Below are 11,871 nucleotides of genomic sequence, written 5' to 3' on the forward strand. Positions count from 1 at the left end.
CTGCCTTTTGTAACCCTTTGTCAGTCAGTCATTAGCGGGGCAGTCATTGGTGGGTTTCTGGTGAGTTAGATCCCTTTGGCTAAGGGCAATTTTCCAGACAAGGGGTTGGCCTGCACTCACAGGAGTGGGGGATGGGTGTCCCAGAGAAGCTGGAGAGCTGGGTGGGGACAAACAGAATCCACTACACAATCATCCTTTGCTCCCTCCTCCATCACGTCGCACAACCAGTGCATGAGCAGACATGCTCAACTCCACTCCCAGGGTATCCCATTATGACCAGTTGTCACCACCCACACCCCCTTCATCGTAGTCCAAGCCACCACCACCACCATTGCCCAGACCAGCCCCCTAGCCTCCTTCCCAGCTGGTCTTCTGATTTCTACTTTTGCCTCCACCAACCACTCTACATCTAACCACCAGTACCATCTTTTAAAAACATAAATCACGTTAGGTCACTGTCCTACGTCTAAAACCCTCCAGAAGCTGTCCATTGCACTTGGAATAATACCCCAAACCCTGAGCTTGGTCTACAAGGTTCAGACTGATGTGACCTCTCCTTACCTCATGGACCTAATTTCTTACCGTCCTCCCCACTTACTATACTCCTACCTACTACCCACCTCAATTCAGCTAATTCCACATTTATAATACTCCACTTTGGGATACCAATTTCTGAATACATCAACACTTTCTTAGATATTGCTAATAACTAGAAACACAGCCCCAATGAGCTTAAGCTAAAAGGGAATGCATTGGCTCACATAATTGAGAATACTGAGGGTGGGACTCTGTCAGGCATGGCTAGATCCAGGTACACAAGTGATGTTACCAAGACCCTGACTGTCCTTCTTTATCCCTCTCTCTATAGTTTCAGCCCTGTTTCCTTCTGTGTGTTGGCTTATATCTCAGAGAAGCTTTTCTCCACGAGGTGAGAAAAATAGCTCCACAAAGCTTATGATCTAATAGGCTGTTCTCTCCCAGAGTCCATAGATCTGACCTCTTGGTAGGAATCTCATTGGCTGTACTTGGATCAACTACCCACACTTTGGGTCAATTGCTTTGTTCGGCAGGGGGGTGGGGGTGGACACCATGATTGGCCAGGCGGTAGGCACAGTAGAAGGAACTGAAATTGATGTTTCCACAGGAATCACGTGGTCTGAAAACCTGGGAGACAAAGCAAGAACTGTCCCTCGCCCTTTTCCACCCAAAGTTATCCTTGGTTCAAGTGAAAAGGAAACAGCAATTACTATAAAAATCAGGATCCGTAAGTACTATAATTGTTTTCACACAGGTCATGATGCCGGGAATGCATCCTCGCTAAGGCACAGAGAGGTTGTGAGTCACAGGCAATTTCCAGGGCTGACACTGTAACTACACTCCTTCCTCTATCACTCCAGAAACCGTCCAAGAGTGAGTGAGAACCATGATAATTTTGAATCCCCTCTGAATCTTAGGGACTTTGATATTTACACCATTGAAAGTATAAAATTAGTTGAGACATCTCCCACAGATCATCAAACACCAGTGCAAACACTAGGAAGCTGTGGTTACAATGAACGAACACAGTAGTTTGGGGCATGATACAGTGGTTCCTGTAGTGTGTTCCACAAGATATAGTTATCATGGAAAGGAAGAAGAGTTACATGGTCAAATAAATTCAGGCAAAAAGTAGGTTGAACAAAATCAATCCAGTTTCTTTTTTTTTTTTTTAAGAAGATGTTGGGGGTAGGATTTTATTAATTAATTAATTTATTTTTGGCTGTGTTGGGTCTTCGTTTCTGTGCGAGGGCTTTCTCTAGTTGTGGCAAGCGGGGGCCACTCTTCATCGCGGTGCACGGGCCTCTCACTATGGCGGCTCTCTTGTTGCGGAGCACAGGCTCCAGACGCGCAGGCTCAGTAGTTGTGGCTCACAGGCCTAGTTGCTCTGCGGCATGTGGGATCCTCCCAGACCAGGGCTCGAACCCGTGTCCCCTGCATTAGCAGGCAGATTCTCAACCACTGCACCACCAGGGAAACCCTCCAGTTTCTTTCATGCAGGACTTCTCAGAGCCTTTAATATGCTAAGGAATATTGTGACTTTCCAAGGGGGAGAAATAGTTTGCAACATTTCCCAAAATACTTTGCCCCAAAAGTTCTTTTTAGCATACCATCTGGTGGTTCTTACATCCCTTGGGAAACACTTGGGGCATGGAAAGATTGTAGGATTTGGAGTCAGAACACCTGGATTTAGAGCCCAACTCTGCCATTTGGCAGCTGTGTGAACTCTCTATTTTGAGCCTCAGCTTCCTCATCTGTAAAATGGGATCATTATAATTACTGCCTTACATGCTTTATTTTTGCCTTGTTGTAAGGGTTGTGTATATGAAGTCATCCATCAGAGTGCCTGGAACAACGAGCTCTTCTCTGATTTAAATTCACCTCTTGCAGCAGAATTATCAAAGGATGCAAATACTGCCCACACACTGAATTCTCCAGGTATAGAAATCTGATAGCCTAGGGAACTCAATGGCTTACTTACGTCAGGCCTGTTAAGGCTGTCACCCAGATAGCTGATGCCTCCCACCTATGTCACTGGGAGCTTCAAAAACGGTAAATGTCAATGTCAAATGGTTCCTGCCAACAGGTTGGGGTGCACGTATTGGGGGAGGGAGAAATTTCATGTCAGCCAAGAACAGAAACCTTCGGGGAATTTCTTTGTCCAGTAGCCATGGCTGTCTAATTACCCTCAGGACCATCAGACCTTTGATTTTAGAAATCCTTAAGTTACTGAAACTTGTGTCACAAGCTTTGCAAATCCTACCCTATGAATATAGGGTGTGCAAAAATATTTTTTTAAAGGATGCTGGATTTGGTGGCACTGAAGTTTTACAAGATACAGGGCTGGCTACGAGGGTAAGTGAGATTATAGCGGGGCCTACCCAGAATCTGTCCTTTGGGGAACAAGTGGGGCTGGGAGGAGGTCGCTCAGCAGCTGTCAGTGACCATCTTCCCTCCTGAAAGCAGGGGAGCCAAGCAGGGAGGAGAGACGGATGCACTGGCCCTGATCCCCAAGACTGGTCTTTCAAATCTGGGAGCTTCACCTGTCGGTCAATACATTTCCTTTTTCCCTTAAACTGAGTTATGTTTCTGTCTCTTCAGCCAAAAGAGTCTTGATTAATAAAAGGAGTGTTTGAACTACTTATTCATAAGCAGTTATTCAACAAATGTTTATTGAGCACCTACCATGCGCCAGGCCCTGCTGTGAGCACTAGAAACGTATCAGGGAACAAAGCAGGCCTATTCCCTGTTCTCCTAAACCTTCTAAAGTATATGCTTATTGGATGAATTAACTTAAAATATTATTTTTATATGTTAATTATAGCTCAATAAAAAATAGACAAAAATTTAATTCCTGGTTGTAAAACTAATACAAACTCATTGGAAATATAACGAAACAGTAGAAAGAAGACATCTGCAAAGAAAAGTAGAAGAAAAAAATCACTTGTAATTCCACCATCCAGGGAAAACCACCATTAATATTTTCATGTATTGTGGTTTTTTCAAAACAAATATGTTTTTAAAAAATGAAATAACGTGGGATATATAGTTTTCATTGTGCGTTTCCACAAAAGCCATCTTGAATATATTCCCATGTCATTAAATATTCTTCAAAAATATCATTTTGAAAAAACATGATTCAAAGCAGCTGCATGACATTTTGCCACATGGATAAACAGAATTTTTAAAAACAAATCTCCTATGGTTGGGCAACCAGGTTATTTCCAACATTATGCTGTTATAAATAACAAGGAGATGAACATGCTTGTACAAAAAATTTTGTAGCTCTTGATTTCTTTAAATAAACCTCCAGAGGTGGAATTATGGTCGTCCAAAGGAAAGGAACATTTAAATGTTTTTTGATGAACATCACAGTTTGCCCTGCAGGGAAGCTGTATCTGCTTGTATTGTTACCTGTGGGAGAGCAGCAGGCCCTTTTCTCCTTACCCTTCCTCTTGGGATTTAGCAGGGCCAGGATTAGGTGGGCATACATTTTAAGGGAGCACCAAAAAAACTCAGTAATCAAGGTAAATAGTATTTTAACGCACAACTTAAAAAAATCAAAATTAATGCAAAAAAGTCCATGATGAACAAAATATCATTTTAAATAAAAACACACTGCCATAAGCCTAAAGAAAAATGTACACCCCATTTACATAGTTATATCTATTTTTTAAACATACCTTTTCTAGAATATTAAAGCCGTTGAAAAAATATGAAAAAAACTGAAAAGTAGATGTCTTAAAATTCTCAATATTAAGTTTAAATATTTGGGAAGTATATTCACATCTTTTGATATGGTTTTATACTCATTATCAAACATACTTTCAAAAAGTTTTCTCTTATGTGTCATAATTTATGACTCTTCAATAGAAAATAAAACAAGCAAATCGATTTTGAATTTTGATTTGAATTGATGAGTTTGCTTCCATTCACGCTAGGAAGGCAACGTTACAACAAATTCTGGTTAGAGTAGAAGTAAAATACCTAAATTTAAAATAATGTGATTTTAATAACCTGTCTTTCATTTTTCAATATTCTTTAATAATCTAGAAAACTTAACTTTAAAAAGCTATATATAATATATATATAGGGTGCACACTTTCTTTCCTTTTGTTTCAGGTTCTACTGTGGCATGGCATAGCACTTGAATAGCCCATTGATTGTCGATTTGAAAATCAAAACAAATGTCATTTTGTCAACAAGATGACAATGGTTTCAGATTCATTGTCATTCAGTTTTGTGCACATGCTATGCTGGGTCCTGGGGATACGTCCAGAGGTGAATACAACACAATCCCTGCCCTGGAAGTGACTGTGATTTACAAAAGAGAACTGATGAGGGTGTAATAGATCATTAAGTGGACCTAGCCCTATCCTTTATCAGCTCTTTGATCTTGAACTAGCCTTCAAATTTTCCAGGCTTAATTTTTCCTCTTGTAAAACAGTGATTATAAAACCTCCCTGGCAAGGTTATGATAGGTGAGGCACTAAGCCCACCGTGAATGCGCAAAACTCAGTAACTGTAACTGTGATGATCAAGGTCATTTATACATCCAATTAATTTGAGGCATTCATTCTGCAAATAATTATGGAACAGTATCTATGTGCCAGGCATGGTGCTTGGCTCTAAGAATTATACCAACAAAACTTAACCCTTGCCTTCAAGGAGCTTATAATCCAGTGGGGGCAACAGACACACAAATGGCTAAATCCCAACATAATGCAATAAGTCCTTGACAGAAGTTGGGTCTTGCAGGATGAATAGGAGTTTGCTAGGTGGTAAAGAGGGGAGAGGGCATTATGGCAAAAGGGACAGCAGGAGCCGAGACATAGGGGCAGGAAGAGCCTGGGAAACTGTAAAATCCGTGTGCCTGCAAGTGGTGGGTGGAGGGGATCCAGCAGGCTCTCCTCACCCTTGGAAGAGATTCCTCAGTGATCCCAGCAGCCAGGGCATGAGCTCATCCCTTCCTGTCTGCCTGTGGTCAATAGCGCTTGAGGTGCTGAGTGGTTGAGGGATTTGATCCAGGTCACAGAGCAAAGGACTCTGGGACAATTAGTTCAAAGAAGGCCAAACATCGTATTTGTTCTTTGGGAAAAGCTAGAGAAACCATGGCATTTGTATTTGTTTTTCCTTTTTAAAACTTCCATCTATTAATTCACCTTTCCTTCAACCATCACACGCGCGGACTGTCCCTGACATTTGGCAATGGGGGTGCTCAGACACCATTGCCTGTAAACTGCATCTAGTCAATCTGGAACCAGGGTGAATCTGATCAATGTTAATCTTCCCACCCCACCCCACCCTGGGAACTCGGTGGAGGTCCAGGGGGGGTCCTGTCTGGTTGTCTCCCTAATGTTGGGACTGTACCTGGTATAGAATAGGTGCTGGGCAAACATTTGTTGTATCAACACAATCCAGATGACTGATGCCCTTTCGGGGATGATTTTTCCCCCAGGCTGGTTATGGAGACGCGCTCTCCCTTCTCCGCATCTTCCCAGTTTCCCTTGCCCTCCATGGGGCCTCCCAGCCTCTCAGTCTGGAAGTTACCGAGCTATAAAGAGACACTTAAATGAACGAGAACAGTCTTTAAAGAATCCTTTGAAGAAAGACTGCAACATGACTAATCATCTCGTAATTTATTGGCCTGTAAATTTGCATTTTCCTACAATACATTTTTCTTAATAGAGGGCCCTCCCACACCGTGGACAAAGGCAATATTTGTTAGGGTTGAGCTTCCCGTTTCAAAGAGTCATTATTATTTCTATGTCTATAGCAAGATCATATGCGGGCAGGGACCAGCAGAGGGTGGGGAGGGAAGGGCATGGCAGAGAATGGAGCTGGGGCACACAGCTTGGGCCCCATCTTTGCCCCACCCCTTCTCTTCACCCTCATCAAGAGCCCCCTGTCAGCTCCAAGTCATTCAATACCTGGAACTGCTCCCCCACTCCTCGCCCCTCCCCCCTCCTCTCCCCTCCCCCATCCCTTGGCCAGGGGACAGGCTCGGGCAGGATTTATGGGGCTGGCCCCTGCGGAGAGGATCCGGGGATAAATCTCAGCTTATTTAGGAGCGTGATCTACATTTATTGCACTTAATGTGATCTTTAACGTGTCCAAGAGGGGCCCATAAATCCCAGCCTGGCCGGCTCAGCCAGCAGGGACCCTGGGCCTGGCTCCTCCCCTCGCTGGGGTGAGCTAGCAGGAGTTCCTGGGTCTTTTGATTCCCTTTGCTTGAGGCTTCTGCCCTGGCTCCGCAGCTAAGGGCTGGTGCCCTCTCTGAGCTTCCTGAAGCCACATGGCCTAAGCTACACGCTCCTCAGCAGGTACCAGCGGTGTTCACCCTGCTCTCCTTCATGTCTCTGACTAGGTAACTTCTAGGAGCCTTTCCCCAGAGCTAGATTTGAAAATGCTAAGATTTTGCAATTAGCATGATGCAGGCGCAGAGGAGGGAGGCGAGCATAGCAGAGGTAGTCTGTTGTAGCAGCACCCCAGGCAGGTGCAGAGGAGAGGCAGATTCTCTGAATGTTAGGATTACTATTATTATAATAAATACGAGCCTGTGTATACATAAAAATCAATGTGGATAGCATTTTGCAATTTATAAATCATGTCCACACCCATCCTTCCCACATCCCAGGGGAAACAATGGCTTGGAGAGGCTCCGACTCTCCCAAATTCACGAGGTTGTTGAACAGCAAAGCTGGACTTGGAAGCCGGATGCCTGGCTCTTTTCACGGTCCCACGATGCCCCTATGTATGGGTGCATGTAAGTACCACCAAGAGCACACGTGTACGGCTCATACAGATGCCTCATACTGGGAAGCACACCTGGTATATGAGCAGATGCTGGAGCGCTCCCAGCAGGGATTCTGCAGACACACGAGGTCACCACAGGTATCTTTTAATCCTTCTGCTTCTGGTTTTTTCTTAGCAAAGAGAAACCATGCCTCGTGGTTAGGAGGAGTGTGTATTGGCATGTGTGTCTCTTGAATGTGTGAGTGTGCGTTTGGGGTGGGATGGGGAAAGGATGGGGAGAGAGGCCCAGTGAGCCCAAGCTCCTAGAAATGATAAAAGCAGCTTTAAGAACTGATTCCTGTAGTCAAAGGTCATTCTCGTCTCTGGCTTTGAGATGATGGCCCCAGCCCCTATTTTGCCATCCGCTGGTGGCATGCCCAGTCCCAAGAAACACACCTGTGTACACATGTGTCTGTACACACATGTGCACGTACACATAAGACACGAGGGTATGAAGCCCAGGACCCAGCAGTGCCGATGTGGTCATCAGGACCACCACTTGGGGTTGAGGGTCACATGGTTTCCTTGGGCGAATGTCTAGAAATGGTGTCGTGTCCGTAATAGAGGTTTGCAGCTGCGCAGGGGAAGGGTTAACAATGGGTGTTCCACTGAATTTAATGGAAAAGTTATATTTCTGTGCATTATTTTCTAATTATACTACTAATGCATATTCAGTACAGAAAATGTAGAAAACCAGGACCACATAATTAAGAAAAAAAATTTTTTTAATCATTTGTAATGCTTCAGACAGAGATGACTCATTTTTAACTTTTCCAAAGTATATCCTATCAGATTTTTCCCATGTATATATTTCTTTAAAATTTGGATTTTCCCATGAATCCTTCATTGAAAACTCTTTTTTTCCTTAATATATTGGAACTGTCTTGCCTGCCATTTCACATCCTCCTGTCCAAGGCTGTCACAGGATGCCTCACATTCTAGGGCCCAAGAAGGGCCGTGATTGTCCTCCCCAAGCAGACATTCAGGTTGATGACTATTTTGCACTCTTCTAAACAATCCTGAAGGCTAAACCTCAGCACATCCCATTATGGGTTCCTTAGATTAAATTCCTAGAAGTGGAATTGCTGGCTCAAACGTTGTGCCCATTGGAGAGATTTCCAGTAACTCTCGCTGGGCTGCTCTCTAGAAAGCAGGATCTGCTCAAGTTGGACAGGGACCCGCAGCTCCACTCGGTGTTGTGTAGGGTTTTGTTTATAAAGGAGAAGTTTGGGAGTGAGCCCTCGGGAGAAGGGAGCTGGGGTCCTCCCATCCCTTATGCTGTGGGGTGCGGTGGCAGAGGCAGGGACAGGGAGAGACGGAAGAAGAGATTCTACCACCCTGAGTCTTTTGCCGGGGACTGGCCTGGCCTCCTGTCGCCTGGCGCTCTGTCTTCCCGTCGCTAATGCCGTGTCTGTGATCCCCACCCTCGTAGGCACAGGGCAGGAACTGAGTCAACACGCACGAGCGAGCAAATATTTGTTGAATGGACCGATGTTTGCTGAACGTTCAAAAGTTTGCTGGTAGAACAAATGTCTGTTAAAAGAACACTAGGGTTCTTGGAAAAGCTCCTGCCGGTTCACAGGCTATTTTCCCTTCTCTGGGGTCCCTGGACCAGAATGGAGGCTCAGAACCCACCTCAGCAGAACCGCATGGATGACGTGTCAGCCAGGCAGCTTCTGCAAGACAGGCCGGGCGTCTGTCATCTCTGCGACTCTGGGGTGCAGCATATCTGCCCCCAGCCCCCCACCACTGTGTTCCAGAAACGTCGGTTAAATGAATAATTGGTTTCAGATCCCTGCTCGACTGCCCATTACATCCCAGGGTGGCCCAGAGCAGCCGGCTTTACCCTCTCGAAAGCCCCCCTCTCAAATGTAAGATGAAAAGACGGGCCTCGCAGTGGTTTTGCACCTTTTTTCTTTAAAGTAGAATTTTCTCTTCAAACCAACCCCACTCCAAAGTGATGCCTTCCCTCCATCAGTGGAACCCCTAGGGAAGATGATTTGAGAACTGCCAGCATGATTTGCATCTGAAGTCCAGACTAACCCAGGGGAGCCCTGCCTAGGACTCTCATTGCTTGGCACCAGGAATTTACCCCAAACACAGCTGAACTGTCCAAGAAACTGGGAGGGAAGTGACTTTTAAATCCCCAGGGAGCGCTATGGATTAGATGAAAGCTTTGTATCAATGTTAAATTTCCTGGATTGTATAGCTGTGTGATCTGTTGTTATGTAAGAGAAGATCTTTATTCTTAGAAAATATGCATGGGAATATAAAGGCGAAGGGCAGCATCACACAGCCTCCTTTCAAATGGTTCAGAAAAAGTACGAATCTGAATATATATGTATGAAAGCACGAAAAAGCAAACATGGCAAAATGTTAAAGTGATGCCTGTGGACGATGGATGTCCAGGAGCTCCTGGTACTATTCTTGAAACTTTTCTGGAAGTTCAAATGATCTCAAAATAAGAACATTTTAAAAACCATCAGTCTTTTTCAGAATGCTTGGCAAAAAACATTAAACATGTAAAAATTCCTCACACACACAAAAATAATGGAAAAGAAGGGACTCCAAGGGAAGGAGACAATACACGTACTATAGGCCTGACCATATTCATCCCTTCCTAAGCTGGTAGAAGGCAGGGAAACCCCGCATGTTAAGGAAGCTCACTGGGCAGAATTTGGGATGCACCGGAACTGGGGCTTGGATCCTGCGGTCAGAACCTGGAGTGGCTCAAGGTCACAACACACTAGCAGTTCCCACTGAGGAGTTCGGCTGAGGAATAAGAGCTTTAGGACCGTGCCATTCTGAGCCTCTCAAGGACGAGGTGGAGGGGTGAGGAGGGTGTGAAGGTCCGGAGAGTGTAGGAAGGGGATGCTGGTGTAGAGGGAGGGGTGGCAGAGAAGAAGGGGTGGGGGTCAGGGAGGCCATGGAAGCAGGAGCTGGGTGACCACTTGGTGGGGATGTTGTCGAGAGGATTCGAGAGATGCTTCCGAGGCCCCTTCCAGGACTGGGAGAGAGACTCAGGATTCAGAGGGGCAAGACATGCGTGCCCCGGTATACATGCACGCGTGAGCACACACACACACACACTCACACCCATCCTGCCTGCGCCCACGAGGAGACCAGAGCTCCCAACATCCATCGCAAATGAGCACACATGTGGGTCCATGTGGGTGAGGGCTGAGAAGCCCACCTGGCTGGGGGCCTCCCGCGAGGTCATCTGTCGCTTACCGGAAGTCCTGAAATCCAAGAAGCTCCGAAACTCGTGAGTTTGTAAAACAACTTGAACTGTCATGAGGCTATTTATGGTCTTTATTTTTCCCACTTACTGTGAATATTCATACGTTCACTGCAGAAATACTAATGTATTTGCATACAGAGGACTGCTCAGGCCCCATGGGGATCATTATATCTGCGGTACGTGCACTGAATTACCCTTCTGGAATCTGAAATGCTCTGAAATCTGAAACACACGTGGCCCCCAGGGTTTCCGAGAAGGGACTGTGGACTTGTACTAGGGTGAAGTCGTAGTTTCCAGAAGAGGGATGGGGGAACAAGTTGCAGGATGCTCGTGCGTGTGTGTGTGTGTGTGCGTGTGTGTGTGTGTGTGTGCGTGTGTGTGTGTGTGCGTGTGCGTGTGTGTGTGTGCGCGCGTGTGTGTGTGTGTGTGTGTGTGTGTGTAAAGGCTCGGTTTGGGTGCCAGTGTCCAGCTGCAGGCAAACTTGATCTCCGTAACAGGCACGCAGGTGTTGACTTTAGGTCTGACTCCTAAGTAGCAGAAGAGGCTTCCTTCATTCACTCATGTTCATTTCGCAGCATCAATATGGTTGGTTGAAAACAGCAAAGCTCGCTCTATACATACAGCTAAGTCTATACATATAGGTAACGTGCAGAGGAAGTGGGGAGCCGAGGGAGAGCCGGGGTCGCCCACCAATCAGCAGGACAGGTGAGGCCTGGAGTGTCGTCTCAGCCACGGTCTGGCCAGGTCTCCTGCTTGACCCTTCCTGGCTCTTTGCCTCTGACCTGCCCCTTCTGCTTGCTTGCTTCCTGCTGGACTGTGCTCCACATGCCCCACCTGACACCTTCAAAGTCCCAGAGCTGGTGTGCCAGGGTGGCCAGGGCTGGTGTGCCAGGGTGGCCAGGGCTGGTGTGCCAGGTAAGAGCGCTTTTAATTTCTCTTTCTGTGTGTGTTCCCAGCTCTACCCTTGCCAGCTGGAATTCCCAGAACACACCGGCTACAGGGAGAAACAGATTCGCCGCTCTGGTTCCAAAGTCAAGACCCATGAGCTGGAATCCTGGCTCTACTGCTGACACCACATGGCCTCAGGGAAGTCTTTGCTCCTTCATGAGCCCCTCTCCTCAGCCACCCCACATGCCTCTGGGGCTGTTTTTCTCTTGGAGGACGGGATTCCGAAATGAGGTTATGCGTGCACGGAGTTGTAAGCAGGGAACGTCACACCACTCGAGTGGTGTGCTTTTTTCTGTTGTACGGCCTGTTTGGCACAGGGGCAGCCAGAGACCAAGAGGACCCCTGATGTC

General features: G+C 46.2%; 1 long non-coding RNA gene across 1 annotated transcript; it reads left to right on the forward strand.

Annotated features, from left to right (window-relative positions):
* The first annotated feature begins 1,224 nt into the window (after positions 1 to 1,224).
* On the forward strand, positions 1,225 to 3,073 carry LOC309837524. Its single transcript, XR_014298266.1, has 4 exons — positions 1,225 to 1,264; positions 2,352 to 2,475; positions 2,839 to 2,892; positions 3,004 to 3,073. It is a non-coding gene; the product is annotated as an uncharacterized lncRNA (long non-coding RNA).
* The last annotated feature ends 8,798 nt before the right edge of the window (positions 3,074 to 11,871 follow it).

The sequence above is a fragment of the Grampus griseus genome (genome assembly GCF_964374135.1).
Source record: "Grampus griseus genome assembly, chromosome: 1".
Classification (NCBI taxonomy): Eukaryota; Metazoa; Chordata; class Mammalia; order Artiodactyla; family Delphinidae; genus Grampus; species Grampus griseus.